Consider the following 8,280-nt stretch of genomic DNA (forward strand, 5'->3'; position numbering starts at 1 on the left):
GTATCGTCAAAAGATCAACTAGTAGATATTCTTACAAGAGCCGTTAATGGAAACGTATTTAGTAGTTGCTTCAGCAAGTTAAGTATGGTGATCCCACTACTCAACTTGAGGGGGAGTTTCGAAAAGTAAACTAAATGAATAGTGTAGGGGCTAAATGTATACTATGTTCTATATAAACACCCCTCTTATGTAACCCTAAAACAAGTTTTTCAATACAATTTCAATACAACTCAAAACCCCCAATCACAGAGTTTATTCTCTATACCAGACAACACTGTAACCAACTGAAATTGGGAGCACTTGCCGGTTGTCACCTGATTTATTATGAATTGTCGTGTGTAATTTATGTTCTTTGCTTGTTCTTGACTAAGGGTAATGGGAAGGTTTGTGAATCGAAAAGTATATATTCAGGCCCTAATATAGTTTATTTAGATAATCTTCCTTGGGATTTTGCTGATAGGATAATAATTTTGGATTAAAGCTAACAATTGTTTTGTGCATTGCAACCGCAAACGGTTAAAAGATGTTTTTTCGGCAGTGAACATCATAAAGATAATTTTGCACGACTGCTTTCAAAAGATAAAATCACATTGAGGGAAATTGTGATACATATTTTAATGACATTTATTGTTGACAAGTTAAATAAAGTTTATTTTTACATCAGTTTTTTTGTGCCCCGTGACTAAAAATGTTGGATTCGTCACTGATCATGCCCAGAATATGAGCCTTGTAATCATGCATACATAGCAACCAACTATCAATATCAAAACCAAATTTTCATTGCAAAATTTTCCGTAACACACTTTGATCCTCGATTCGTGCTTTAGCGCTATCGAGTTTTAACTAATTGATCTGAGACACTATACATGGGTTCGTTTATTTAATAGGCTTTCTTCTTTTCCTTACGGAATTAGACAATTTGAGATTTCTTCATACTCCAAGCACTTAAACTTGAGATACTCAAACTCTGAGTGCCTTTGTTGAATGCATAAAGATGTGCTTGTTCTCCAACTGCCAGTACTGGATAAACTCTTGATGTAATGCAAGCCAACCCTTCTCCACCAAAGCTTTCTACAATGGAGTGATCTATCTGTAAATCAAACAAAATGATTAAAAAGAAAAAGTGTATCCTCTAAATGCACATGTAATCATACAATATATATATATTTGTGAACTAGTAATAAAAATACCAAGGTTCTCAAGGAGATCTTTGCGTATCGAGGATCAAGTGCAAGAAAAGCTCCATAGATGGGTTTGTCGATAAATGGTTTTAAAGACGACCTATTTTAAGAAGAAACAACAACGTAAATGCAGCATCAAGTGGCTTTGTAGCTATTATAATTTCTGTAGGCACATTTGAATCACTTTTTATTTATAAAAATAAATAGTTTTGGACAAAACCTGCTTGGGTCAGCACACATGAGCACTCGGAAACTGTTAGCGATTCTAAAGACACGAAAGAAGACCGCAGTGTGTTCAGTAAGGTCCTTCGAAGCCAAAACCAGCAAACCGAAAGGCCCAAATTTGCCATCTGTTGTAGCATTCTTTTTTGTACAAAGAATTTGGGGATCAACTACTTCAGCACTCAACACCTCAGCATGTTTGAGATTTGAGACTCTAAATGTGATTTCTACATCAGCCTACAACAAGAGGTAAATTATCTGTCATGGAAATTTGTGTAACCCGTTGACTATGAGGTCAAATGAACTTCATCTCAGCCGCAAAGCTAATATAGTGTAAATGATTTTTGGTCTGTTTAATGTTAATTAAACGGATATACTTGGTACAAGCTATACTGATAATCTAATTAGTAACTAAAACCGTATTTATTTTCTATGTGTAAAGTAGTTTGACCTTTGAAGTCAAATAACTGAATAAGTACAAGATTAGATTTAGTCACCTGTGAAGCTGTGATACCAGAAATTTCAATCATGGACCTGCCCTTGAGTCTTTTATTCTTGAAATGCACTTTTCGTGTTCGTAGTTTCTCTAGTTCCTTGACAGGCCACTGCACCAACTGATCTTCATTTTTACTAAGCCAGATGCTCCTAGGAATCGTCTGAAAACGTGTTATTAATTACATATATAGACTGTGTTTAAAATTAAAATAAACGGTTGATTTAGATTATGTTTTATCTCCAATGGTTATGCTAAAAGATTAAACTATAAAGGAAACAATTCAAATGGGTTAAACGGGTGACACATGTTGAAAGTTATTCAAAGTTTATTTAAGTGTATAACCACCTAAACCGCCTTATTAAAGAATGTTACATTATGAATATAGTCATAATATTGATTTTATAATAATATCAATCATCACTAGTGTTGATGCAGATTTTGTGTCCGATGCTTGTCGAATAGATTAGTTATTATTTTACGCTGAATTTGTAATAGTTAGTGAAACGGTCTATCGAACGTGTATAGACCCGCTCGTTTGAAGTGGTCAAACGAGAGGGTTATTCGTTTGACCGTGTGTGGTTGCAAGGCAAATTATGGTTGTTTAATGTTGGTGTCGAAGGATAAGGCATCGAAGGATTGTGTATCCTTCGATGAGCTCGAAAGATATCCATCGAAGGTTGAAGATGGACCTCGAAGGATATGGCATCCTTCGAGGTATGTGTGTATCTTTCGAAAGCTGGATGGTCGACAGATGATCTATCGACCAGTCAGTTTAATCCTTCGACCGTGCAACCTGTGTTTGGTATAAATACCAACACCTTGTCATTTGCAACACAAGAGTGAGAGCACAAGTGTGTGCAAGAGAGTGATAGGAGGTTTGAGACCTCACCGGGAGAAATCACCACTTGGTTTCTCCCCGGATGTATACTTCTTTGGTATTAGTTCGGATTCCATGTAATCGGGCCGACTTGTAATGTTTACTACCGAATTAATACAAAGTTTGTTTGTTTATCCTCTCTATCTTCTTCCATCTATGAACATAATCATGAAAATCACGGTTTCGTTCCCGAAACCTGGACCTACAATTGGTATCAGAGCCATGGTGCCCGATTTAGTAAAACTAACCGTTTACTAAGTCACATGTGCTCTAGATCTGTGATTTTTGTGGGTTTTTGTTCAAGATGTAAAAAATGGTGAAAATGAGAAAAACTCAGATCTGGACCCGAATATCCAGATCTGTGATAAAACGAGTGTTGGGTTTTATGTTTTTCTCTAAAAACTCAAGTTTTCTTCATCAAAAATGGTGTTCAAGTGTTTTCGATTAAATCTGCTGTTTTACCCTGGTGTCTGTGTTCTTGATGTTCTTCACATCTTCATGTTTTGAAAGATGTGAAGAACTTCGAAAGGTCAGATGGTTTTCGAAAGATCATTCCTTCATTCGAAGGGTCACCATTACCAAATTAACAACTTCGAAAGATCATATCTGTTACATATCTGTTCGAAAGGTTTGCAATTCGAAAGATCATCTCTATTCCTTAACAACCTCGAAGGGTCAAAACTACTTCGAATGATCAACAATTTCGAAAGCTCAACAACTTCGAAGGATGCCTTCACCTCTTGACGATTTCGAAAGATCAAACAGTGGTTTAGAAAGATCATCAGCTTTTTGAAAGGTCACCTTTGGTCGAAGCATCATCCTCAGATCTCGAAGGATGCTGTTTGGGGCTCGAAAGATTGAACAGATCTTGAAAGATGATGGTGCTGCTGTTGTTGTATCGAAGAAATTGAGAGAGGGAGAGATCAGAAGTAGCGGCTGCAATTATGTTTGAAGCTGGTGCTGGGTATCTTCGAAAGTAAATGAAGACTGTGAAGAATAGCGGCTGAACATTTTTAGGGTTGTTTGACTTGTGGGCTCAGTGGATCAAGGAATTTAATTTTCTTTGTGGGCCTTGTTTTTCAAACATAGATCTTTTGGGTTTCAGTACACTCTTCGTGGGACCATAACCCACAAGTCTTCATGGGAATATATAAAAATTTTGAGCCATTCATTTTAAAACTTAAGTCATTGTAGACTTAAGTATTAGTGGGACAATTTCTTTTATTTTATTTTTAAATCTTGTGCCCACTAATTTTTTTTAAAAAGGAATGGTTGTTGGTTTGGACCCAATTATGTGACTACACAAAAGTTGGAACTCTTAAATTTTGGGCCATGATGTAGCTATTTACTAGGTCTATTATTTTTGGATGTTGACAATGATGAGACATGGAGTCGTGGACCCGTCTTTATTCGTGAGTTGCATAGTTGGGTTGAGGTTTGGTGAAGTTGATCTGAATCGCGCTCCTAATATCAAGGTCAAAATTCGTATGGGTTTTGGGAGCGTGCGGGATGATGCAGCATGATGAAAACAAGAGATGATGAAAACTTGATGTTTGAAAATTGTGGGGTAGTCACGGTTACCGATGCAAATAAATAAATAAAAAAATTGGTAACGCGACTATTATGGGCTAAAAACAACACGATATGTTCGCTTCCGCGCATCAGTATTTATGATTGTTACCGGTTATTCGGAAATGTTAGAAAGGATTTTGTTTATTGTCATATTCTCGCATTTGAAGACGAACGTATGAACCTGGAACGTCTATACCAGTCCTAACGAGTTCACAAAGTCTTTGGTCTTTGGGGGGATACAAGTCAGATCCTACGGGGTACCAGGGGACGTTCTTATTCAACTAGTTTATGCAAAGAAGAAAGTCATGTTCGTGAATTTTCGGAACCGAGAACATTCAATGAAGATTGATGACAGTTCCGCTCAGTGGAGGGAATTGGTGAACATTTGACGACAGTTTCTTTGAAGTGGAAAGAATCTGTTAAGGTTTAGAGATTTTACCAAAGAAATGGGGGGATAAAAATTTTCAAATGGTTGAATTTCTTCGGTAAATTTCTAAACGCAATCACAGGTGGTAGAGTTTGTGATTTTCTGGTGATACAAACGGTTCTGCGTGGAATGTTTTGCACAGACGCTTGAAGATCAAGACTTGATGCAGTTGTTAAAGAATGGAACCCTTATCAAATGCCGGTTGGAGTATTGGAAGATCAGCGGAAGATCGGTCAATTGAGTCCTTTGAGGAAATTGCACAACACTCAACACGGATGCGCGTACTCTGAGGGGGAAATATTATACAATGAGCATCAAGATACTACTTACCTGGATCATCGGTCAAGGGGGAATTTGTCAACACAGAGAAGATGAATACTTGACTGAAGATTGATTGCAGTTGCATTTTCAGCATTCGACAGCAACGGACAAGGGGGAATTTGTTGATGCAGATTTTGTGTCCGATGCTTGTCGAATAGATTAGTTATTATTTTACGCTGAATTTGTAATAGTTAGTGAAACGGTCTATCGAACGTGTATAGACCCGCTCGTTTGAAGTGGTCAAACGAGAGGGTTATTCGTTTGACCGTGTGTGGTTGCAAGGCAAATTATGGTTGTTTAATGTTGGTGTCGAAGGATAAGGCATCGAAGGATTGTGTATCCTTCGATGAGCTCGAAAGATATCCATCGAAGGTTGAAGATGGACCTCGAAGGATATGGCATCCTTCGAGGTATGTGTGTATCTTTCGAAAGCTGGATGGTCGACAGATGATCTATCGACCAGTCAGTTTAATCCTTCGACCGTGCAACCTGTGTTTGGTATAAATACCAACACCTTGTCATTTGCAACACAAGAGTGAGAGCACAAGTGTGTGCAAGAGAGTGATAGGAGGTTTGAGACCTCACCGGGAGAAATCACCACTTGGTTTCTCCCCGGATGTATACTTCTTTGGTATTAGTTCGGATTCCATGTAATCGGGCCGACTTGTAATGTTTACTACCGAATTAATACAAAGTTTGTTTGTTTATCCTCTCTATCTTCTTCCATCTATGAACATAATCATGAAAATCACGGTTTCGGTCCCGAAACCTGGACCTACAATTAGATTAAAGAAACAGATAAAAAAAGGTATGCTTTTCAGCCCAGCCCACCCCAAAACATACTTTTTTTATAAAAGAAACAAATAAAAGCCCACCCCAAAACATACCTTTTATATAAAAGAAACAAATAAAAAAAAGGTATGCTTTTCAGCCCAGCCCACCCCAAAACATACCTTTTTATAATCGTCACTAAATTAGACACACCCCAAATGGCAAGATAAACAAGTCTAGATTATTACCTGAAGGCCAGACCAACCTTTTTGGATAGCATCTGGTGCAGTATCACTTTCACAAACCCATGACCATAATATCCTTCTCTTCTTCTCACCATCATAAAACGACTTTGAAGCATAAAACCTCCCATAATCATACCGTAACCACTCTTTACTCTTCATGAAGTCAGCATCAACATCGTAGCGGTCACTTTCTGGATCATATTTTCCCAGTATATAATAATCATGGTCATTAAAACTAGCTTTAAGAACATGCTTAATGTCCTTCCCTTGAACGGATATAACTGATGTATCAAGCCCGCTTTTCCCATTACAAATAACAGGATACAACTCAGGACATTCCCAAAATGTTGTTATGTTAGAAAGGGGAAACGGGCTCAGAGACCTATTCCAACTGCGAAAATCCTTACTTTTGTAAAGAATAGCTGCTCCTTGATGATCAATCCGAGTTCCAATCACAACCCTCCATTCTCCATCCGCACCCATCCAACCAGTTGATGGATCTCTATAAAAGGATGGGTCAATTTCATCTGGAGGACTCAATATTGGGTTAAGTGGCCATTTTACCCTTTCTTTTAGTAGCGGGTCCTATATGTTTTTGGGAAATGCCAAATTTTGCACTTGGTGTAATTTGGCATCAACACCTGTGTATAGGATCGCCGGTTCACCATTTGGTAGTATCGTTGTCGAACCAGAAAAGCACCCATTGATATCGTAATGCTCATTTGGTACAAGAGCAATATCAAGATGAACCCAGTTGATAAGATCATGTGATATGGCATGACCCCATGACATGTTACCCCATAGTGGACCATATGGATTGTGTTGATAGAAAAAATGGTAGACCCCCTTGTAATACATTGGTCCTGCGTTATCAATAACAAACCAAATGCACCAAATGTTTTATGTGTCATATTACATTAATAAAAGGCAAATGGTCCATCAAGATTCAAGAATGACTTTTTTTAGAAACAAGTACTTTTCATAGAATGTGATTACATAAGATATAATTATTAAATTTTTCACAAATGGGTATGCCAGTCCATGAGAGTGAGATCTCCATGTCTTTTTTTTTTCTTTCTTTTTCAGTTTTTAAGCATTTAATCTTGTTTTTTTTTTCCTAATAACATGTAATATCAATATTTTCAAAACCTCCAAAGACACATATTTGTTTTTTTACGTATCCATATAAGTTATATTGAACGCCAAATTGTATTAAAAAAATGCATTTTCTGATATTACAAGACTAAAAATTATTTTGAATAAATTATATAGAACTTATATTGAAACATAGATTAAAAATATAAAACAAATCTGTGTATTTAGATTTTTAAAAATATCACATATTAGATGTTAATATTATTAGGAAAAACACGAAATCAAATGAAAAATGCAAAAAGAAAAATTTAAATAAAGACTTATAGATGTCACCTGTAAGTGTGGCAGCCTCATTTTTCAAAAAAGTTTTAAAATGATACCCCATGTAATCACAAAAGAGTACCTATTCATTTCTAGAAAACAAAATTTAAACCAATGTGAAGTGCATAAAAGATTGTGGGTTTACCATTAGGATCTGCAAATTCAAACACCAACCATTTGAACATGCATGTAAATAGATCAAACATTAGACCAAGGAAAGATAATTAATGAAACAAAACACATATGTTAATCCACTATATATAACATAAACTAGCAAAAAGTACAAAAACAGGGATTCCACCAAAAAAAACTGTACCATTCATCCAGTTTTTGGTAGGCTGGAAGTGATATGCTGTCCGGTAAGGCTGTGAAACATTCGGTAGCCGTGTATGGTTCCTGAAAGCTTCAACACGGACTCCATTAAAAATCAGGAAACAACACGAAGAAAACATATAAAAACCATATATCTTCATCGGAATATTCAGAGATGATAATTTAGTTTTGAAAAGCATCGTGAAATGCAAACTGTGTGCAGTTGGACAAGTGTTGTAGGCTTTATATAGGTACGTGAGTATTAGAAGACTTCCAAGAAACGATAAAGGTCATTAAATTTTTTGGCTAGTCCCATTTAATCTATTGGTTCAGAGAAAATAAGCATTAAATTACTGATAGGTGTGATAATGACTTTAACAGCATTGAAATCTCATATTAATAATTTAACTAAAAAAATGTTATTCCATAAAAATATATAA

At 36.4% G+C, this 8,280-nt stretch overlaps 1 pseudogene; it reads right to left on the reverse strand.

Annotated features, from left to right (window-relative positions):
- Window positions 1-910: 910 nt before the first annotated feature.
- LOC110932263 lies at window positions 911-8,001 on the reverse strand (annotated as a pseudogene).
- Between the last annotated feature and the right edge of the window lie 279 nt (window positions 8,002-8,280).

Source organism: Helianthus annuus, chromosome 3, assembly GCF_002127325.2.
Source record: "Helianthus annuus cultivar XRQ/B chromosome 3, HanXRQr2.0-SUNRISE, whole genome shotgun sequence".
NCBI classification, from domain to species: Eukaryota; Viridiplantae; Streptophyta; class Magnoliopsida; order Asterales; family Asteraceae; genus Helianthus; species Helianthus annuus.